Raw genomic sequence first — 24,696 nt, 5'->3', positions numbered from 1 at the left:
TTAGCAAACTTTTAAGTATCCAAACCAAGTGGTGTTTATTATTACATGCTCGAGGTAGAGTCAAGTGCTAACTTATTACAACATTTGGGAAAAGACAATCTTCCCGCAGCACACACATAATAAACATAAACAAAAGCCTCCATCGTGAGTTTAACAAAACTCAAAGGTGTTAATAGTCTCTCCTGCAGCAATAATGGGAATAAAACCCTGAGTATAAAATTACTCAGCAAGACTGACCCGACTAAAGAAAAGACTCCCAAGAGTATGTTCGTTTGTTGGGAATCAAGGTAAAGCTTACCAAAGTTCAAAGACTCAATTTTTACAGAAAAGCTTACTAGTAGTGGATCCTTATGCCGAAATTTTAATTCACAAGTTAAGTACTTTTCATGAATCTAGATTTGGCTAATCTAGAGCATTCACTTTGCCTACACTAGCTTCCTTTTATCAACTTTAGTTTCACTTGTTATCTACGATGAGGGTCAAAGATCCAGTATTTATATCCGAGAAGTTCAGCGATCCAAATCGATTAATACCTAGCTAGGGATCTCCAACCACACGACATATGTAGCACTTAACCCTTGCATATTTCAACTCGCCATTGGGTTCCTCAAGACCAGAACAGGTTCACGCGACTCGAGAGCACAGTTCCCCGCCATCCAGCCAATTGCCAGGTGGGCACACATTACTCCTGCCATCTCTCCACTCTCAGTGCGTGCGAGCTGTTCTGGTATTGGTCCGGCCGAGACTAAGCTTACCCATGATGAGGCATGTGGCCAGTTAAAGGGTCCTAGATCAGCAGGCCAACAATCATGCGGTCCTTAAGCGACACAGACGGGCGACCTTTCCTGCTCAACGTTTGGTCTCACCTTAGATTATTTCTGAAAACCTGGTACATGTCATATATAGCCTACTGAAATGATGAAGTTATCAAGGCCTTTGATATCTTCATCACTCTAGTCTCTTTTGCTTTGTAAAAACATGATTCATAGATCAAAACATTTTGTCCTAGTCTATGAGCATACTAAGCACAACTAGATTTTTAAATCAGGTGTCAAGGATGATAGTCAATAACTCAAGGAAGTTATGCAGCAAAGGTTTAATCATTCAACTCCTACTACCTAATGCAACATATAAGTGATAAAAGTTTAAAAATAACAAGGAGGTGGCAAATGCACCTGGGCTTGCCTTGATGAGGAGGAGAGTCAAGCTCTTTGACTAGAATATTGCAGTTAGCAGCAAACCCTACTGGAGCACCTTCGGAAAGGCCTTCAGGAACACATTCAGTTGGGGAAACTTCAGATTGAGGAGTTGGCTCCTCTTCCACTTCCACTTCAATTTCTTCTTCTAGGTGCTCTACAAGTCAATTAAAAGTATATGAATGCTCATGTAATGATATGCTATGTAAACTCTCACGAAGGGAGAGGTGGAAGACTCACATATTCTTTAAGTAGACAGATGATAAATATATTCATATTTATATGTTATATAGCTTTGCCTAAAGGAATCAAATCAACATTTCTTTAGAAAATCAGGGAACTATATAGGTTCTAGTGGGTCAATTTGCTGTTTAACACTAGGTATGGCTCAAGTTTGATTAAACACTAAATTAGTATCAAAGTTTAGGGTTTTAAATATTTATACTTAGCTAATTTCTGGTTCTCTAGGTAAAGCTATCCCACTCAGTCTTGGATTTTTACCAAGGGTTACTCTAAGGGTAAATTACCATTCCCCAAATATTTATCAATTTTGGGTCCATAGTTTTATTTCTAAAATTCTTTTAAGCCTTCTAAGTGTACCTTTATATAACTAAACAAAATACTTGTTGCTGCAAAAAAAATCCAATAACTAATTTTACAGAAACTACATAATTCTGCAAAAATACTTGTTGTTGCAGAATTTATTTCGAATTTTTGGTATTTTTCCTCAATTTTTAGTAGAATTTATAGGTCACTAGAAAAGAAAACAAATAAGAAATCCTATGGATGCAACCAGGCCTAAATCTAAAAAGTTGGCCCACACGCACGCGAAAACGGACTTAGGTCAGCCCCCCGCGCACGCTGCGCCACATGTTTTGCACAAACACCCTTGCCGAAATGGGTAAACACACAGGTTGTAATCACTATTTAAGTGAGTCACTGACAACCACACAAGGGTCCCTGGACTTCTTCGCTTTCACAAAACCATGTCCTTCTGTCATGCCGGCGGCTCCGACGAGCTGAAAACCAAAAGCACGACGACGCAGTCCAAAAAGGGCCCTAAAAAGCCACAAAAACTTAGTCACGACCCCATGAACCGCTTTAGGGCTCTCACTGGATTCCCAAGTTCATAGTTTCTCTTGCCACGAGCACGACTCAGAGCTTGATTTGGCAAGCTCGCACCTACGGTAACAACCTGGTAGAGTTCAAACGAAACGCATAGAAATATCAATGACTAACGTAGACCATGGTGCTCACATGAGTGAGCACGGAGAGGGCGTAATTTGGTTAGTCAATGATTTGGTGGTTCACAACGACGTTCATCGATGGTGCGGTTTCGTTCTAAACAACCTACGACGATAGCAATATAACGAACGGTTCCGTGAGCTTCGCAACTATCAAAGGAGTACAAAACATGTGATCAAAACTAAGAAATAAAATCGAGCTCGACTGGGCACGACAGGATGAAACAAAGGCGACATGCTCACCAGACAGAACAGCAAGGAGTTGCCAAGGTGATTTCAGCCTGAAAGACTTCGCGTGACCAGATGAGTACGGACGAGAACGTAGTGACAGTAAGACCTTGAGCAGTCCTAGATAAAGAGCACAAGCATCGAGAGATGGTGTACTCCCCGCGTGACCACAGTTATAGTAAAAAAACGGACACTCGGCAAGACTTGTCCTTATCTGAGCGACGATAAGGTTTGGCTAAGGTTGGCATGGACTAGGCACGCAGCTTCGACCTCCATGTCCATGCAAGCTCGAACTACAGTTAGGCAAAGTCCAGCGCTTGCTAGTGTTTTGACTGTACCAGGCTTCAAATGTTTACAAGGTGAAGCCCCCCTTTCTGGCTCAGCATTAGAAACTCCTAGGCCCTCTCTAACTCACTTCTAGCCACGTCCAACCTCATCCGAACTTGTACAACACGGAGGGGAAAATCTTTTCCAGGGGTTGGATCTGTCAAAACTGAATTCGCACTCCAGCATCCACCTGAACGGCTCGTGTTTATGCATCTTTATTTCATTATTTCATATGGTAACAAGCTAATGTTCCTTAACCAAATATGTTCCCTAACGTATGATCTACAACTTTTCTATAGAGAACCTAGATCACAGCCGCATGGGTTTAACACAGCAAGACCCTAAAGCTGGGTTGTTATCACTAAACTAGGTTTTTAGAACCCACACAGATTGACAACACCTTTCTAGAGGCACCTTTACTGCTACATTATTATGCCACCAAATCAGAATTACTTAGAGAGATTTGTTCCTCTACACAGTGTCTCCATTTTACTACACAGTTCCCGCTTGAATCTCTATGGATTAGTTAATACATATGCTTGAATACGGCTAACCCCTGCTGAAATTCAGCACTTAGCCATTGGGTTAAGTCTGACCTGGAACCTGAAAATCTACTGTTGGACAACCTTTCCTTCACTTTTTGCTGTGGACTCAACCCAAACCCACTGAAGGAACCTTGTACTACTATATATGATCTACCATTTCCTTGAAGAATTCCTAGTCCTAAATTGCATGGATTTGCCGCAAGAACTCTCTGAAGTTGCGCCAAATTCACCAACTTCAATTCAGGGCACTCTTCCCTAGCTGAAATTTTAGAAGTCTACAGCCTATCTTTAAGCATCATTTACTCTATGTTTTGTGTAGTATCAAGTCCACCACCCTTAACCAAACATGTAATCTAATAGATATTCTACAACGTTTCTATAACGAGTATGGCTCAATACTTCACTGATCATCCACAAAAGAACTCCAAAGTTAGATCAATCACACCAATTTCAGTGAGCTGAAATGGGACTAAGTCTGAATACAGACTTAAAAACACTGAACATTTAGACCATTGTTACTGCCAGTCTCATATGGCTTTAGGGGTAGGATCCTTTATCAAACTTACATACCAACACGTGGTCTTACACTTTGTTTCAATACTCATAGCCTAGAACTATATGGATCAGCCATTAAGGAGCTCACAAAACTGCTTCAGATTACAAAACCAGCAAGACTGAAATGCCTCAAAGTCTGATTTTTCAGACTGAAGTTTCCATCTTTAGGCCCCCCTTTTCTACCAATTCCATATGGATTTAGGGTAAAGTGAATTAATAAAGTTTGTACACCTAGTGTAGCTCTACAAATTGGATATAGTGATTATCTTCAAACTGTCCATGGATTGAAAACTACTAAGGCCTAAACATAGCTAGTTAGTACAAATTTCAGGATTCAAACCTTAGGTCCAAATCAAACTGTGTTTTTCTCCACCTTTCCCCATAACATTTGAAAACCCATACACATGAAAGTTACTAGGCATAGAAAACTCTATGAGTTTGATATTTTGACTTGTGGCAGAATATTGCCAGATCACACATTTCACCTATGGGATCAAATATGAAGGTTTTTCTCTAAACTTTCTACTCTCTACTACTCACATTCAAAGTTTTCTTAAGCCTAATAAATGCACTCTAGATTCATTACAATCACAGAGATGCCAATGCACATGATGCCATGTCAGGTTTTAGTTTTAGTAACACCAGAGGTGTTACATCCTTTCCCCCTAAAAATAAATCTCGTCCCGAGATGAAAGCCCGAGGCTAAGTAGTGGAAAAGGAAACGCGTCACAATCTCATTTCCTTATTTCTGTTACAAGGCAGGGGGTGTGGGTGCTGAAAGGGAATAGGGTTAACCTTTTCATATAATTATTTTTGGTGGTTGATCGTTAACACAAACTCATGGACTAACTAGTTTGTCTAGAATTCATGTATTACAGGTGCATAAGGTTCAACACAAACAAATAAAAGATTAAAGTTAGGGACACCATTTTAAAGGAGTAAAAGGACTTGAGTGTGCTGTGGACTAGCGAACCGGACTGTCCGGTGTGCCACCGGACAGTGTCCGGTGCACCAGGACCATACAGGGGTCAACCAGCCACTCTCGGGAAAACGCAGGCGCGCTCCGCTATAATTCACCGGACTGTCCGATGTGCCATCGGACTGTCCGATGAGCCAGCAGGCAATGGCTATCTGTGAGCAACAGTCGACTACAAAAGTACCTGCTACGTGAACAGTGCCGGGGCAGAAGTCAGAGCCACGAAGTCAGAGGGCACCGGACTATCCGGTGCCGCAAGAAGACAAAGCTCCAATGGTCGACTTCGCTCCGAACCCTAACGGTTGGGTGACGTGGCGGCGCACCGGACAGCGCAGAGTACCTGTCCGGTGGCGCACCAGACTGTCCGGTGCGCCCATCGCCAGCAGCCTCCCCAACGGCTATGGAAGTGGTTGGGGGCTATAAATACCCCCAACCACCTCATTCATAACCATCCAAGCATTCCAAACATTGCATTCAATATAAGAGCAAAAGACTCCACTCCAAGACACATCAAATAGATTTGATCCTCTCCGAAGCCTCCAATTCAACTCAATTCCATTAGGGACTTGAGAGAGGGTGTTCTTGTGTTCTTTTGTTGCTCTTGTTACTTGGCTTGGCCTTTTTCTTTTCTTTCTCTTACTCTCAAATGCTTTGTAAGCAAGGCAAGAGACACCAAGTGTGTGGTGGTCCTTGTGGGGTCTTAGTGACCCGTGAGATTAAGGAAGAAGGCTCACTCGGTCTAAGTGACCGTTTGAGAGAGGGAAAGGGTTGAAATAGACCCGGTCTTTGTGACCTCCTCAAGGGGACTAGGTTCTTTGGAACCGAACCTCGGTAAAACAAATCACCGTGTTCACTCGCCTTATTTCTTGGTTGATTTGTTTTCCCTCTCTTTCGGAATTGAATACAAATCTAACGCTAACCCCAGCTTTGAAAGGGAAATGTGCCCTTGGGCCATTTCTAAGTATTTTGGTGATTTAGTATCCAACACAAGTGCTTAAGTGATAAACTATGCCAAATGGTGGATAAGGTGCAAATCAATGCAAAGGTATGATTCTAGACTTAGTACATTGGTTTTTGTGTACTAACATGTTTGTCTAAGTGCTAGAATCAGAGAAAATACAATTGGAAAAGCTTGGCTCGAAGCAGCCAAGAGTCTGCTCAGTCTGGGTACACCGGACTGTCCGGTGGTGCACCGGACAGTGTCCGGTGCGCCAGGCTGACTCTGGCGAACTGGCTACTCTTGGGACTTCGACGGCAGCGTACGGCTATAAATCACCGGACTGTCCGGTGGTGCACCAGACTGTCCGGTGAGCCAACAGTCTGCCGGGCCAACGGTCGGCCGCGTAATCCGCGCACGACGCGTGGTAGAGCCAACGGTCAGAAGGGGGCACCGGACTGTCCGGTGTGCACCGGATAGTGTCCGGTGCGCCAACGGCTCTGAATTTCCAACGGTCGGCTTCGCCAAAGAAGGAAAGAAATCCGCACCGGACAGGGTCCGGTGGTGCATCGGACTGTCCGGTGCGCCAGGCAACAGAAGGCAAGAATTGCCTTCCTGGAATGCTCTCAACGGCTCCTAGCTGCCTTGGAGCTATAAAAGGGACCCCTAGGCGCATGGAGGAAGACACCAAGCATTCTCTAAGCATTCCTAAGCACCAAGACTTCAATTCCGCGCATTCGATTCTTTGTGATAGCAATTAGAGCTCCGTTTGAGTAGAGAACTCTTTGAGTTGTGTTGAGAGCTCGTGTTGTGACTTGTGTGCGTATTGTCGCTCGGATTTTGTGTCTTGTGTGCGTTGCTCATCCCTCCCTTACTCCGTGCTTCTTTGTGAACATCATATTGTAAGGGCGAGAGGCTCCAAGTTGTGGAGATTCCTCGCAAGCGGGATATAGTAAAAAGCAAAACATCGTGGTATTCAAGTGGGTCTTTGGACCGCTTGAGAGGGGTTGATTGCAACCCTCGTCCATTGGGACGCCACAACGTGGAGTAGGCAAGTGTTGAACTTGGTCGAACCACGAGATAAACCACTGTGTCTATCTGTGTTGATCTTCTCGTGGTTATAGTGTCTTGCAAGAACTCTTCTCTAGCCACTTGGCTTTGTCGTGCTAACTCCTAACCAAGTTTTATGGCATTAAAGTTCAAGTTTTTACAGGATCACCTATTCACCCCCCCTCTAGGTGCTCTCAATTGGTATCAGAGCCGTTCTCTTCAAGAAAGGGACTAATCACCCAAAGAGATGGATCCTAAGGGCAAGGGGATGGTGGTCAATGATAAGGAGAAGGAGTCCTTCGTTAATGATCCAAAGGATGACAAGCCTACTGACTCAGGCTCGGGCCACAAAAGAAAAGACGGGAGGAAGAAGAAAACAAGGCGCATCAAGGAGATAGTCTACTATGACAGCGACAAATCTTCCTCTTCCCAAAAGGACGACGACAACGACTACGAGAAAAAGAAGACGGTTAATTCAAACTTTTCCTTTGATTATTCTCGTATTTCGCAAAGTTCTAATGCTCATTTGCTTTCCATTCCCCTCGGTAAACCCCCCACTTCGATGGAGAGGATTACGGATTTTGGAGTCACAAAATGCGTAGCCACTTGTTCTCTCTCCATCCAAGTATATGGGAGATAGTAGAAAATGGAATGCACTTTGATAGTACGGATAGTCCCATGTTCATTAATGAGCAAATTCACAAAAATGCACAAGCTACTACTGTTCTTCTAGCTTCATTGTGCAGGGATGAATACCATAAAGTGAGCGGCTTGGATAACGCCAAGCAGATTTGGGACACCCTCAAGATCTCTCATGAGGGGAACGACGTCACCATGCTCACCAAGATGGAGTTGGTGGAGGGCGAACTTGGGAGATTCGCAATGATCAGGGGCGAGGAGCCAACCCAAACGTACAACCGGCTCAAGACCCTCGTCAACAAAATAAGGAGCTATGGAAGCACACGATGGACGGACCACGACATCATCTGCCTAATGCTAAGGTCTTTTACTGTCCTTGATCCACATCTTGTGAACAATATTCATGAGAATCCTAGGTACACCAAGATGACGCCTGAGGAGATACTTGGAAAGTTTGTAAGCGGGCGGATGATGATCAAGGAGGCAAGATACGTTGACGATGCGTTGAACGGCCCAATCCACGAGTCTCAAACCGTTGCTCTCAAAGCAACAAGGAGCAAGGAAGTGCTACCTAGCAAGGTGGCACAAGTTGAGGCAGCGGGACTCAATGAGGAAGAGATGGCCCTCATCATTAAGCGTTTCAAGACGGCGCTAAGGGGTCGCAAGGAGCATCCCAACAAGACCAAGACGAAAGGGAAGCGCTCATGCTTCAAATGTGGTAAGATTGGTCATTTTATCGCTAATTGTCCCGATAATGATAGTGACCAGGAACAAGGGAACAAGAGGGAAAAGAAGAAGGTTTACAAGAAGGCTAAGGGCAAGGCACACCTTGGAAAGGAGTGGGACTCGGATTGTTCGTCGTCCGACTCCGACAAGGAAGGACTCACCGCCACCGCCTTCAACAAGTCGGCCCTCTTCCCCAACGAGCATCACACCTGTCTCATGGCAAGGGAAAAGAAGGTAAGCACTCATAATACTAGTACTTATGCTTCCTCAAGTGATGAAGAATCTAGCGATGATGAAATAGACTATTCATGTTTATTCAAGGGCCTAGATAGAACTAAGGTTGATAAGATTAATGAATTAATTGATGCCTTGAATGATAAAAATAGGTTATTAGAAAAGCAAGAGGATCTTTTGTATGAAGAACATGATAAGTTTGTAGAGGCACAAAAATCCCTTGCTTTAGAAATTAAAAGGAATGAAATGCTTTCTTGTGAATTGTCTACATGTCATGACTCTATTTCTAGTCTAAAGAGCATAAATGATGATTTGAATGCTAAGTTAGAAATAGCTAATAAATCAACATCTTGTGTAGAACATGTTGTAGTTTGCAATAGGTGTAAAGGTCTTAATGTTGATGCTTGTAGTGAACACCTAGTTTCAATTTCTAAATTGAATGATGAAGTGGCTAGTCTTAATGCCCAACTTAAGACTAGCAAGAGTGAATTTGACAAACTAAAATTTGCAAGGGATGCCTACACGATTGGTAGACACCCCTCAATTAAGGATGGTCTTGGCTTCAAGAGGGAAGTCAAGAACTTAACAAGTCATAAGGCTTCCACCTCCACCAAGGAGAAAGGGAAGGCCCCTATGGCTAGTAGTGCTCAAAAGAACCATGCTTTCATGTATCATGATAGGAGACATTCTAGGAATGTTTATAGAAGTTATGATGCTTTTGATTCTCATGCCATGATTGCTTCTAGTTCTTCTATTATGCATGATAGAAATTTGGCTAGGAAAAATGTTGTTCATCATATGCCTAGAAGAAATGTTGTTCATGTTCCTAGGAAAGTAATGAATGAACCTTTTACAATTTATTATGCTTGCAATGCCTCCTTTGCTATTTGTAGAAAGGATAAGAAGGTAATTGCTAGGAAATTAGGGGCCAAATGTAAGGGAGACAAGACTTGAATTTGGGTCCCTAAGACTATTGTAACTAACCTTGTAGGACCCAACATGAGTTGGGTACCTAAGACCCAAGCCTAAATTTGCCTTGCAGGTTTATGCATCCAGGGGCTCAAGCTGGATTATCGACAGTGGATGCACAAACCACATGACGGGGGAAAAGAGGATGTTCTCTTCCTACGTCAAGAACAAGGATTCCCAACATTCAATCATATTCGGTGATGGGAACCAAGGCAAGGTGAAAGGGTTAGGAAAAATTGCTATTTCATCCGAGCACTCTATTTCTAATGTATTCTTAGTTGAGTCGCTTGGATATAACTTGTTGTCTGTGAGTCAACTTTGTAATATGGGATATAACTGTTTATTCACAAATGTAGATGGGTCTGTCTTTAGAAGAAGTGATGGTTCATTAGCTTTTAAGGGTGTACTAGACGACAAACTTTATTTAGTTGATTTTGCAAAAGAGGAGGCTGGTCTAGATGCATGTTTAATTGCTAAGACTAGCATGGGCTGGCTATGGCATCGCCGTTTAGCACATATGGGGATGAAGAACCTTCACAAGCTTCTAAAGGGAGAACACGTGATAGGTCTAACTAATGTAACTTTCGAAAAAGATAGACCTTGTGCAGCTTGTCAAGCAGGTAAATAGGTGGGAAGCTCTCATCATGCCAAAAATGTGATGACAACATCAAGACCCCTGGAGTTACTTCATATGGACCTCTTCGGACCCGTCGCCTATCTAAGTATAGGAGGAAGTAAGTATGGTCTTGTTATAGTTGATGATTTTTCCCGCTTCACTTGGGTATTCTTTTTGCAGGATAAATCTGAAACCCAAGGGACCCTCAAGCGCTTCCTAAGGAGAGCTCAAAATGAGTTTGAGCTCAAGGTGAAGAAGATAAGGAGCGACAATGGGTCCAAGTTCAAGAACCTTCAAGTGGAGGAGTACCTTGAGGAGGAAGGGATCAAGCACGAGTTCTCCGCTCCCTACACACCACAGCAAAACGGTGTGGTAGAGAGGAAGAACAGGACGCTCATAGACATGGCGAGGACAATGCTTGGAGAATTCAAGACACCCGAGCGGTTTTGGTCAGAAGCCGTGAACACGACTTGCCACACCATAAATCGGGTCTACCTTCATCGCCTCCTCAAGAAGACTTCATATGAGCTTCTAACCGGTAACAAACCCAATGTGTCTTACTTTCGTGTATTTGGGAGCAAATGTTACATTCTAGTGAAGAAAGGTAGGAATTCTAAGTTTGCTCCCAAAGCTGTAGAAGGGTTTTTGTTAGGTTATGACTCAAATACAAAGGCGTATAGGGTCTTCAACAAATCATCGGGTTTGGTTGAAGTCTCTAGCGACGTTGTATTTGATGAGACTTGTAACACCCCAGGTGTTACCTTGGCTAGAGCCCACCTTGGCACTAGAAGCTGTGGTCACATGTGCTAGAGGCTTAGGGCAACACTTGAGAACTTGGTGATCATGTGCTAATCAAGATGCCAATGACATAAGAAGCTTTTCTCTAATCCTTGCACACTTACTACCTTGGATAAGAGGGGAGAGGAACCCTAGACCTCTCCTAAACACTATCTCCCAAAACCCTAGGTAAGGGGGGGGGGGGAAGAAAGTGAGCAAGTGTGCAAAGCATGTGTAACTTTTACCCAAACCTTAACTAACCTTGTAACCATCAATTAGGGGAGGGAAATATTGCAAAAAGACCCCTGGAGAAACCCCAATTCAAATCTCCAAGTGGAGAGAGAGCTAGAGCTCTCTATTTCCCTCTAAGTCAAAATCTAATCCTAAGTTAAAGACCAGCTGTGTTCACCTTAAAGATGGCGCCAAAACCACTTGGGTTCTATACCAAAAATGTGGTATACCACCTAAGGCACCCCCTGGAAAAAGTGGACACCGAGACCTTGATATTTGACAGCTCTTGACATCAGTTTTGTCGCTGTGTGGGCAGTGAGACAAGCCAGTTTTGGCGCCCGTCTATCTCCCGATCTAGGGCGTATCATCCCTTGGAACTCACACATGTGAGATAGCCCTAGGTGCTAGGAGGAGGTCTGCGCCGGATTCATGGCGAGATTCGCACGTTTGCGATCTCTGGAGACGTTTGAACACTGGAAGAAACTCACCTCCACGTGTTCGACGCCTTCTGCCCGCGCCAGAGCACGCCCGCGCGCGCCCCCGCGTGCACAGCGCCGCGCCCGAGCCAAGCCAGCGCCGTGGCCCGCGCCCGAGCTTATAAAGCCCTCCCAGGCTTCGACTCCACCCTTCCGCGCACCCTCCAAACCTCACCGGAGTTAGCTCATCGCCGTTTGCCCGTGCGCAGCGAGTCCGCGGCCGCCCAATCCCTCGGCCACCGTAGACCGGCCAATAGAGCTATCCCCAACCCCGTCCAACCCTCGGAGTAGACTGTGCACACCTCCGTGAGGCTCCCCGAGCGAGGAATCGGAGTTTACTTCGCCGGAGAAGCCAGTCCACGCTCGCCGGAGCTCTCAACCCCGCCGGAGTACGTGGACCGGGTAAATCCCTCAACCATCCTTCGATTCCTTGCGCACACGGTCGCTACGATACCCCGTGAAGCTCACCATGCCCTCGGATTGAACCAGTTCGCCGTGGTTTGACCGGTACACTCGCCGCCGACGAGCACACCCGCCTGCGCTCGTGGACCGGGCGATTCCGGCCATCTCCGACGTCAAGCCGTACCTCGACGTGACCGCCAGAGTCTCCCCGAGCCAACCCCACCCTTCGCCGGACCTCCCTCGCCACCGGTAAGCCGCGCCACCCTTTTCTTTCCCGCGGTTACTGTTTGCATAAGGGGAAGGACTGCGGGTGAGAGGGAGAGAAGGTCAGGGGGTTTTGTGAAATGTCAGAGACACAGAGGAATAGTGGCGTGGGGGTAGACTTGCGAAGGCGGAATTAGTTTAAACTCAGGGACCCCGGTGTAAACTGTTTTTCCAGAAAACCTTTATTAAATCTGTTTTTAAATTGGACAGAAACTTTAAAAATTCATAACTTATGATTAGTTCATCCAAATTTGGTCAAACAAATTTTGCCAGACTCCAATTAATGTAACCTATTTAAGAAAAAATATAAAACCCCCTATGAACTATAGAAAACTTTAAAGCTTTGATTTAATTATAGTTTTGACCAAAAGCTTAATAATAGGGCCAAAATTAGTTGCACTTTTGGACTGGGGTTAGAAAAATTTTGAGAAGTTTGTATCTACCTACTAAACCAAGTAAAAATGTTAAACCTCTCTGTCCACTCCATTAAGTTAGTTTTTACCCCTCATTCTATAATATGTTTAAGGATAAGGAAAATAGAAAATGTAATTTAATTAATGAACCAGAGAGTACCCCTATTTTTGTTAGGATACTTATTCAATATAGTTCACTGGAAAAATATATCATACCCTGTTTCAGTATAAAATAAGTAGGATCCCTTTTGTTTTAATAAAACAAGTGAAACTTAGAAAAACTCTACAAAAATAACCCCAAGGTAAAAACACCCCCACCCTTGGGATAACAAATGTTTTGTTGATAAGAACTTAGGAAAAATATAAAATCTGCTGTTTGACCTTTTTCAAATAATAATGTAGTAGAAAGAGCCTTTTTGGCATTAAACTTAAGAAAATCATAACTAAATAACCACCCCTTAGTTTTCTATGATTTTTAGCACAGAGGACTATTATTACTATGGGATGTCAGCAAAAATAACCTTTAGGACAGAACCCACCCCTAACTAGGAGGTGTAGTGTAAAGTGGCCCTTTTTGCATAACTTTTGTTATTTTTGTTTAAAGCCTAGCCTTTGTACTTTAAGCCTCAAATTCTTAAAACAGGCTAGAATAGCAAATGACAACCCACTGTAATTTTTACAGAATTTTTGGAAATTATTAAAACACTGTCGTAGTTCAAACCTACACTAGAAACCCTAATTGGAAATTAAAGAAAGGAGGATAAATAATGTAAATTAATGTCATCCTAAAACCTTTATAAAATTGTCCACTGAAATCTATAAAGGCAATACCAATCCACTATGTTATCCTAAAGGAAAACCTAAACCTAAAAGGTAATAAGTCTATGTATATGTATACCACTAGAAGCCCCACATAACCAGGAAACCCTAAGTTAATTCTTAACTTAGTTTCTTTTAGCTTATGTTCTTAAATCTTGCATAATCATGACATACATGTTCATTGCATTTCGATAGACTGTAATCTTGCTGACGGAGAGTACATCCTCGTGCCGGAGCAAGGAGCTGCTCAGGAGGTAGCCCCAGATCCAGCACCCGAGCCTGCACCAGAGGACCTGCCTGCCACAGCTTTGGAAGGCAAGCCCCGGTTTTATGCATAACCTGTTATTTATACTATTTTACTGCACTTAATGATTGTAGGATTGTTTGTGCACTTAAGTGTAGGAGTTGTTTGAAACCCTAGTTGCATGATCTCAGGAACCCCATTGTGATGAATACTAGTATGCTAAGTCGAGTAGCTGCTTTATTAAGTAGGATCTCGGTAGAAGCCGAGTGATTTTTCTAGCACTCGCGCGAGATCAGGAAATTGGTTGTATCCATTTTTATATCATAATGGTGTTGGTCTGTGGACAACAATCCATGGGGATTGGTTGTCTACGAGGTGGGAACTGGAATAAGGATTAAGGTGTGGTACCGTGAGTCAAGCGTTTGAACGTACTAAGCACATGCCGAGAAATATGGTAAATCGGTAAGCCTAGTACCTGAGTGAACCTGGCAGTGGACATATCCCCTCACGCGACCTGAGACGAGGTCTCCCATTCCGGTTATGGTGGGTACAAGTGCGGTCACTGCACGACGGCCAGTCGGGGTCAGTGAGGCATTGTACGCCAAGGCGGTGAGCCCTGATCTGCTAACGGGGAATCGATGGGGACGGTTGATGTGTGCGGGGACGGAGTGCCCCTGCATGTCGTGTGTTTAGGTTTACCTTGCAAGGATAAAAACTCGATTCGAATCGTCTGCTTCTCGCAGCTAATGAGACTGCTTGATCCATGCTGCTACATTGAGTAACAAGTGGAACTGTGTTGAGATGATACAAGATGTTGATTGCTAAAAATGCTTGCGACCATGTATGAATAGATAGTACATCTTTAGCCTTAAGAGAGTCACACTTAATTTTGACAAAGTTAAAATCTTGATTTAGAAACTCAGCTAGTGCTTTTGGCAACCAAACCCCACAGCCAAACAGCTGCATGTCTAGAGGTAGAGGAGTAGACTCCTCACACCGGGTAAGTCTAGCTGAGTATTAGTATACTCAGCCTTGCTTGTGGCATAATTTTTACAGGTTCTCTGGAGGAAATGGTTGCTGGGATAACTTGGCCGTCCGCCTTGCCACCCGGTTGGACTGTCGAGTGGGACCCCGCCTCGGCTGAGGAGGAGCATGAGGAGTGATGGGACAGGCTTCCCCATCTCTCCATTTATTTACCGTTAGTTTATTTCCGCTGCACTTCGAACAATGATGGTTACTTTTGCAAAAACTCCGATGATGATGATGATGATGATGATGTAATAATTTAATACTCTGACATGTATGGTTTTATGCTTTATTGTATTTGCTCTGTGACTCACCATCGAGTGAGATTGTGGTACTTGATCCTGTCAGTGGCCGCGTCGGACTAGATCCGAGGGATTGACGAGTTATTCCCATTTAAGTGTGGTCTAGCCTCTAAGGCGGGGCTTAGGCACTTAAGTCGGAATAATTCGGGCAGTTCCGCCACAGCTGGTATCGGAGCTTGTACCACCACAGAGGAATCAATAAAACATGAATGCCATCCTTTTCTAAAGTAAAACTTAATAGAAACAATGTTGGATAGATAGTAGGACGAGCAGGATAGACTTAGGACGTGAAGCCTTAGGATGATAGAGGGTAGCTAGGTGGCTAAGTAACTAGGCCCTACAGGCCACATTTACAGGATGGGAGCTCTTCCCTATTCCTTTTATCTTGTTGTGAGGTCGTTCAGGACGAGCATGCATGCATTCTTAATTAAACAAGTGGATAACTGAGTAAGGACTTGAAAACAAGATAACAACCCAGTGCCTTTTTCTTTTAATTGGAGACAGGCTGAGTGTTATTTTCCTTGTTCTTTTTATAATTCTTTTTCTTTTACTTACGCTTAACCGTACACAGATGACTTCCCACGGATCCTCCGATGACGGAAGTGCACTGACCCACACTGACGGACTTGCACGAGAGGGCTTTCCCCGCATTTTGTGGGAGGTACTTCAGGGGGCCGGATACACAACACCCCCTCAGTATGCGGTGCAGCAGTTTGAGAAGCACCGAGTGCCCCGCTGTAGGGTGAGGATGACTTTGGAGCCTCATCCCCTGCAGCCAGGCTGGCGCTCTTTGGACTCCGAGTCTTTCGGGTACCGAGCAAAGGACATGCTCGAGGCGATCGCTCTGCATGGGTTGACTACTTTCTGCGGGTTTCATCCTTTGGAGCTGGCTACCCACCCCATTGGCTTGTTCCCCGCTGAGAGGGAGGACGACCCAATGTGGAAGGATCGGGTGGAGCATGCCAAGGACATTTGGGCCATCTACCCAGGACAGACTGCGCACTTGACAGTATGGTGCATGAATGCTCTGTACCGTCTGCAAGTAATGCGCGGTGAGGCGATGTCCCATCTGATGGCACTGCTGGAGGCAACAAAGATTACATTGGACAACAGAGAGGAACTCGTGGTTGACTTGTCTCAAGAAATGGTGGAGAAGGACTTGCAGGTGGAGCAACTATCCACTGATATTCAGGAGTTGGAGGAGCTGGTAGGCACCAGGGAGAACACCATTGAGGTTCTTGAGGATCAGCTCATCAATACTCAGCAGCAGCTTGCTGAGGCTAATGAGCACCTGGATATGCATCACCAGGAGATCCAGGACCTGGAGGCCAACGAGGACGTCGACATCGAGGGAGGAGATGAGCCTGCCTCCAGTGTGGACACTGCTGGCTCGGGAAGACCACCTTCCCCCGAGTCGAGTGTGGCCTCATTCGCTCACTAGATGTCCAGAGTAGAGATAGACGTTGGTGATGGTAGGACTCCTCGCAGCTAGCTTAGCTTTTGCACCCTTGGGGTACTAGGCTAGATAGAGTTGAGTCATTTTGGAACAATTTGATGTAATCATGCTAAACTCTCGTGGAAGCTTGTTTGATGGATGCTATTATCAATTTAAATTTGGAAAGAGGAAATGATGTTTTTTTAAATCCTTATGTTGAAGTTGGAGTCTATCATGTTGAATTTAACTTTTTCTCCGCGATAAAATCTTGAGCTTGGAGATATGGTGTTAAGCATGTATGTGGTTTTACAGATGGCCGGGAGGCAGCGTCGTGGCCAGAATGAGCGCGTTCCTCCACCGCCGCCACCACCTCCCACTCTGCAGGAGCTAATGGCTCAGCAGAATGAGATCCTGAGGCAGCTTGCTCAACGTCAGTCAGCACCTCAGCACTATGGTGGTGGAGACCATCAGCGTCACCCCGCGGCGGCTACATACCAGGAATTCCTTAGCACCCAGCCACCATTGTTCACAAGGGCAGAGGACCCACTTGATGCAGATGTATGGTTGCGAGTGGTGGAATCCAAATTCCCACTACTCCATGGAGCTTGCTCAGAGGTCACCAAAGTCAGGTTCGCCACCCAGCAGCTTCGCGGACCTGCAAGGACTTGGTGGGATCACTTTCTTGCTATGCAGCCAGAGGACCGAGAGGTGTAGTGGAGAGAGTTCAAGGCAGCTTTCAGGGGACACCATATACCAGCCGGGATCATGGACCGGAAGCTTAATGAGTTTTTGGCACTCACTCAGGGCAACAGGACAATGTTGCAGTATGCCCAAGCTTTTAATGACTTGTGCCAGTATGCGGGATATCATGCGGATACAGATGAGAAGAAGCGGGACAGGTTCAGGAGGGGGCTCAGCACTAAGCTCCGTGACCGTCTCAACACCGTTAGGGCCAACAGCTACAATGAGTTGGTCAACATGGCTATCTCCCAAGAGGACTGCATTATAGCTAGACAGGCAGAGAAGAAGAGGAAGACCCCTGTGGCAGGACCCTCAGCTCAACCCCAGCGCTTCAGGATTGTGTTCGACACTCAGAGCAGGGGACCCCAGCAGCAAGGGCGGTGGGTAATCCGACCTCAGCAACAGCAGCCACAGGCACCCAACCGCAACCAGTTTCCAGCTGAGAGGAACAATCAGCAGCAGCAGTACCGCCAGGCAAATGACAACAGGTGCTTCACTTGTGGCAACACCGGGCATTACGCCAAGAATTGCCCCAGGAACCAGCAGAGGCAGGGGCAGAATGTTAATCAGAACCAAGGGAAGAGGCAGAAGGTGCAAGTGAGGCAGGGCAGGCTAAACTTCACCACCATGGCTGATATTCCAGAGGGAGCCCCCGTCATGACTGGTATCTTTACAGTTTTAAATTATCCCGCTATTGTTCTTTTCGATTCCGGTGCTTCACATAGTTTTATCAGTGCCAAATTTAGTGCCAAGTGCCATTTACCTTTTCACCACACCGATGGAAGTATCACAATTTCAACACCAGGAGGCAGGGTTGCCACCTACCAAATCAACAAGAATGTACCTATAAAGTTTGGTAGTCTGATAATTAAAACCAACCTCCTCATTTTGGGTTTGGAGAGTGTGGATATTATATTGGGAACTGACTGGTTGACCAGAAATCAGGCTGTGATGGATATTGCAGCTAGAGCCATTGAGGTGCACTCACCAACTTGTGGTGAAACCACACTATATTTGCCTGACCAGGGTTGTACCCGATCTTGTGCCTTTGTTATGTTAGAATCCCCAGTGGAAAAGATCCCAGTGGTCTGTGACTACCCAGATGTTTTCCCTGATGAATTGCCAGGGATGCCACCCGACCGAGACATTGAGTTCGCAATTGAGTTGCAACCCGGGACTGCTCCTATCTCCAAGAGACCTTATAGGATGCCTCCCGCGGAATTGGCAGAATTGAAGAAGCAATTGCAAGAGTTGTTGGACAAGGGGTTTATTCGTCCAAGTACTTCACCATGGGGATGTCCAGCATTATTTGTGAAGAAAAAGGATGAGAGTTTGAGAATGTGTGTTGACTACCGCCCTCTCAATGCGGTGACTATCAAGAACAAATATCCACTGCCCCGTATTGATGTTCTGTTTGATCAGTTGGTAGGAGCCAAGGTATTCTCCAAGATAGATCTTCGCTCAGGGTACCATCAAATCAAGATCCGTGCCAGTGATATTCCCAAGACGGCCTTTTCTACCAGATATGGGCTGTATGAGTTTTTGGTGATGTCTTTTGGGCTGACCAATGCCCCGACTTATTTTATGTACCTGATGAACTCAGTGTTTATGCCAGAGTTGGATAAGTTCGTGGTCGTTTTCATTGATGATATTATGGTCTATTCCAAGAATGAAGACGAACATACTGAGCACCTGCACATCGTGCTTCAGCGGCTGCGCGATCATCATCTTTATGCTAAGTTGTCTAAATGTGAGTTCTGGCTGAAGGAGATTAAATTCTTGGGTCACACAATTTCTCAGGATGGGATATCAGTTGATCCTGAGAAGGTACAAGAGGTAATGAATTGGAAACCTCCGACTACAGTGAGGCAGATTCGGAGTTTTCTGGGATTGGCAGGGTATTATCGACGATTTATTCCGGATTTCTCCAGAATTGCCAAACCAATGACTGAGCTGTTGAAGAAGGGAGTCAAATTTGAGTGGAGCCAAAAGTGTGAAGATGCCTTTCACACTTTGAGACAACATTTGACATCAGCCCCAGTACTGGCTCAACCTGATAACACTAAGCCCTTCGAAGTTTATTGTGATGCTTCTGGTACAGGATTGGGATGTGTCTTGATGCAAGAGAACAGAGTGATTGCTTATGCTTCCCGAGCACTCAGGCCCCATGAGCAGAACTACCCTACACATGATCTGGAATTGGCAGCTGTGGTGCATGCTCTGAAGATATGGAGACACTACTTGATGGGAGCTCACTGTAACATCTACACTGATCACAAGAGTCTCAAATACATCTTCACTCAGGCAGATCTGAACATGAGGCAGAGAAGATGGTTGGAGTTAATCAAGGACTATGATTTAGAGGTGCATTACCATCCTGGTAAAGCCAATGTTGTGGCCGATGCCTTGAGCAGAAAGGCCCAATGCAATTGTATGAGCATGGATGCAAGAGTCACCACCCTGTGCGATGAGTTGTGCAAACTGAACCTGGAAGTTGTTCCTTCCGGCGAATTAAGTTATATCTCGGTGGAACCCACATTGCAAGAGCAAATAGTCAGGGCACAGATTGAGGATAAGGGTGTTCAAATAATTAAGGAAATGATCAAGCAAAAGGCAAAGAAATACAAGTGTTTCTGTCAGGACAGCAAAGGAATTCTATGGTTTGAAGATCGATTGGTTGTTCCCAAGGACCCTGAGCTCAGAAAGAAGATACTGGATGAAGCTCACCTTTCCAAATTCTCCATGCACCCTGGTAGCAACAAGATGTACCACGATCTCAGATCTCTATATTGGTGGACTAGAATGAAAAGGGAAATTGCCAAGTACATATCCGAATGTGACACCTGCCAGAGAATTAAAGCTAGTCACTTGAAGGCAGCAGGCCCCTTGCAACCCCTTCCCATACCATCTTGGAAATGGGAGGACATTTGCATGGACTTCATAGTAGGATTACCCAATACCTCCAGGCACCATGATTCTATATGGGTTATCGTGGACAGGTTGACCAAGACTGCTCATTTCTTGCTAGTGCATACCACCCACAGGACAGAGAAGTACGCTGAAATGTATGTTGATCAGATAGTAAGGTTGCATGGTATTCCCAAGACCATTATATCTGACAGGGGAGCACCGTTTGTGGCACGATTTTGGGAGCAATTGCAAGAGTCACTTGGGACCCATGTCATCCGAAGCTCAGCATATCACCCTCAAACAGATGGCCAGACAGAAAGGGTGAATCAGATTTTGGAAGACATGTTGCGAGCCTGTGCACTACACTACGGGAAGGATTGGGACAAGTGTCTGTCTTTGGCAGAATTTTCTTACAATAACAGCTATCAGTCCAGTCTGAAGATGGCACCTTTTGAGGCATTGTATGGGAGAAGGTGTAGGACCCCACTAAATTGGTCTCAAGCAGGAGAAAGGGAAATTTTTGGGCCAGACTTAGTACTCGAGGCAGAGGCAAAAGTCAGAGTTATTACCAAGAACTTAGAAGCGGCTCAGGCCAGGCAAAGGAGCTATCATGATAAGAGGCGGAAGCCTCTACAATTTGAGGTGGGAGATCATGTCTATCTTAAGGTATCACCCACCAAGGGTGTCCAGAGATTCGGGATCAAGGGCAAGTTAGCTCCTCGCTACATTGGACCCTATGAGATCAAAGCAAGTTGTGGATCTGTAGCCTATCAGTTGGAGTTGCCACCTCACATGTCAGCAGTTCACAATGTGTTCCATGTGTCTCAGCTGCAGAAATGTGTTCGCCTACCCACTGAGGTGCTGCCAGAACCGGACCTTGAGATAGAACCAGACTTGTCCTACCAAGAGTACCCCGTCAAAGTATTAGATCAAAAGGAAAGATCAACTCGGGCAAGGTCAGTCAGAATGTACAAGGTCCAGTGGAATCACCATTCAGTAGAAGAAGCTACATGGGAGACTGAGGATTTTCTACGCTCTCGCTTCCCCGACTTTTTGCCCAAAGGAGTCGGTACGTAACCCCAAAACCCCACCCCCACCTGCCCTTTGAATTCAATTATAAGAAAAACTTAGATAGCAAGGACAGTCTAAGTTATGGATTTAACTTAAGAAGGGCTTCCTTCTGAAGTTGCAAAGAGGATGACATTCGAAGAGCAGTTAATAAGTGAAACTTGAACGTAAAGTGAAGAGTAGCACTAGCACACCTTCAAGCACCCCCTAGGGATTCCACCTAAAATCTCGGGACGAGATTCCTTTAAGGGGGGAGGGCTGTAACACCCCAGGTGTTACCTTGGCTAGAGCCCACCTTGGCACTAGAAGCTGTGGTCACATGTGCTAGAGGCTTAGGGCAACACTTGAGAACTTGGTGATCATGTGCTAATAAAGATGCCAATGACATAAGAAGCTTTTCTCTAATCCTTGCACACTTACTACCTTGGATAAGAGGGGAGAGGAACCCTAGACCTCTCCTAAACACTATCTCCCAAAACCCTAGGTAAGGGGGGGGGGAAAGAAAGTGAGCAAGTGTGCAAAGCATGTGTAACTTTTACCCAAACCTTAACTAACCTTGTAACCATCAATTAGGGGAGGGAAATATTGCAAAAAGACCCCTGGAGAAACCCCAATTCAAATCTCCAAGTGGAGAGAGAGCTAGAGCTCTCTATTTCCCTCTAAGTCAAAATCTAATCCTAAGTTAAAGACCAGCCGTGTTCACCTTAAAGATGGCGCCAAAACCACTTGGGTTCTATACCAAAAATGTGGTATACCACCTAAGGCACCCCCTGGAAAAAGTGGACACCGAGACCTTGACATTTGACAGCTCTTGACATCAGTTTTGTCGCTGTGTGGGCAGTGAGACAAGCCAGTTTTGGCGCCCGTCTATCTCCCGATCTAGGGCGTATCATCCCTTGGAACTCACACATGTGAGATAGCCCTAGGTGCCAGGAGGAGGTCTGCGCCGGATTCATGGCGAGATTCGCACGTTTGCGATCTCTGGAGACGTTTGAACACTGGAAGAAACTCACCTCCACGTGTTCGACGCCTTCTGCCCGCGCCAGAGCACGCCCGCGCGCGCCCCCGCGTGCACAGCGCCGCGCCCGAGCCAAGCCAGCGCCGTGGCCCGCGCCCGAGCTTATAAAGCCCTCCCAGGCTTCGACTCCACCCTTCCGCGCACCCTCCAAACCTCACCGGAGTTAGCTCATCGCCGTTTTCCCGTGCGCAGCGAGTCCGTGGCCGCCCAATCCCTCGGCCACCGTAGACCGGCCAATAGAGCTATCCCCAACCCCGTCCAACCCTCGGAGTAGACTGTGCACACCTCCGTGAGGCTCCCCGAGCGAGGAATCGGAGTTTACTTCGCCGGAGAAGCCAGTCCACGCTCGCCGGAGCTCTCAACCCCGCCGGAGTACGTGGACCGGGTAAATCCCTCAACCATCCTTCGATTCCTTGCGCACACGGTCGCTACGATACCCCGTGAAGCTCACCATGCCCTCGGATTGAACCAGTTCGCCGTGGTTTGACCGGTACACTCGCCGCCGACGAGCACACCCGCCTGCGCTCGTGGACCGGGCGATTCCGGCCATCTCCGACGTCAAGCCGTACCTCGACGTGACCGCCAGAGTCTCCCCGAGCCAACCCCACCCTTCGCCGGACCTCCCTCGCCGCCGGTAAGCCGCGCCACCCTTTTCTTTCCCGCGGTTATTGTTTGCATAAGGGGAAGGACTGCGGGTGAGAGGGAGAGAAGGTCAGGGGGTTTTGTGAAATGTCAGAGACACAGAGGAATAGTGGCGTGGGGGTAGACTTGCGAAGGCGGAATTAGTTTAAACTCAGGGACCCCGGTGTAAACTGTTTTTCCAGAAAACCTTTATTAAATCTGTTTTTAAATTGGACAGAAACTTTAAAAATTCATAACTTATGATTAGTTCATCCAAATTTGGTCAAACAAATTTTGCCAGACTCCAATTAATGTAACATATTTAAGAAAAAATATAAAACCCCCTATGAACTATAGAAAACTTTAAAGCTCTGATTTAATTATAGTTTTGACCAAAAGCTTAATAATAGGGCCAAAATTAGTTGCACTTTTGGACTGGGGTTAGAAAAATTTTGAGAAGTTTGTATCTACCTACTAAACCAAGTAAAAATGTTAAACTTTTCTGTCCACTCCATTAAGTTAGTTTTTACCCCTCATTCTATAATATGTTTAAGGATAAGGAAAATAGAAAATGTAATTTAATTAATGAACCAGAGAGTACCCCTATTTTTGTTAGGATACTTATTCAATATAGTTCAGTGGAAAAATATATCATACCCTGTTTCAGTATAAAATAAGTAGGATCCCTTTTGTTTTAATAAAACAAGTGAAACTTAGAAAAACTCTACAAAAATAACCCCAAGGTAAAAACACCCCCACCCTTGGGATAACAAATGTTTTGTTGATAAGAACTTAGGAAAAATATAAAATCTGCTGTTTGACCTTTTTCAAATAATAATGTAGTAGAAAGAGCCTTTTTGGCATTAAACTTAAGAAAATCGTAACTAAATAACCACCCCTTAGTTTTCTGTGATTTTTAGCACAGAGGACTATTATTACTATGGGATGTCGGCAAAAATAACCTTTAGGACAGAACTCACCCCTAACTAGGAGGTGTAGCGTAAAGTGGCCCTTTTTGCATAACTTTTGTTATTTTTGTTTAAAGCCTAGCCTTTGTACTTTAAGCCTCAAATTCTTAAAACAGGCTAGAATAGCAAATGACAACCCACTGTAATTTTTACAGAATTTTTGGAAATTATTAAAACACTGTCGTAGTTCAAACCTACACTAGAAACCCTAATTGGAAATTAAAGAAAGGAGGATAAATAATGTAAATTAATGTCATCCTAAAACCTTTATAAAATTGTCCACTGAAATCTATAAAGACAATACCAATCCACTATGTTATCCTAAAGGAAAACCTAAACCTAAAAGGTAATAAGTCTATGTATATGTATACCACTAGAAGCCCCACATAACCAGGAAACCCTAAGTTAATTCTTAACTTAGTTTCTTTTAGCTTATGTTCTTAAATCTTGCATAATCATGACATACATGTTCTTTGCATTTCGATAGACTGTAATCTTGCTGACGGAGAGTACATCCTCGTGCCGGAGCAAGGAGCTGCTCAGGAGGTAGCCCCAGATCCAGCACCCGAGCCTACACCAGAGGACCTGCCTGCCACAGCTTTGGAAGGCAAGCCCCGGTTTTATGCATAACCTATTATTTATACTATTTTACTGCACTTAATGATTGTAGGATTGTTTGTGCACTTAAGTGTAGGAGTTGTTTGAAACCCTAGTTGCATGATCTCAGGAACCCCATTGT

General features: G+C 45.1%; 1 pseudogene; it reads left to right on the top strand.

Moving 5' to 3' along the window:
- The first annotated feature begins 4,962 nt into the window (after positions 1-4,962).
- Positions 4,963-24,696, top strand: part of LOC109944313 (uncharacterized) — a 74,623-nt pseudogene continuing 54,889 nt past the window's right edge.

Source organism: Zea mays, chromosome 2 (assembly GCF_902167145.1).
Source record: "Zea mays cultivar B73 chromosome 2, Zm-B73-REFERENCE-NAM-5.0, whole genome shotgun sequence".
NCBI classification, from domain to species: Eukaryota; Viridiplantae; Streptophyta; class Magnoliopsida; order Poales; family Poaceae; genus Zea; species Zea mays.
The sequence above is the reverse complement of the archived record's forward strand: the minus strand, read 5'-3'. Positions and strand labels throughout refer to the sequence as shown.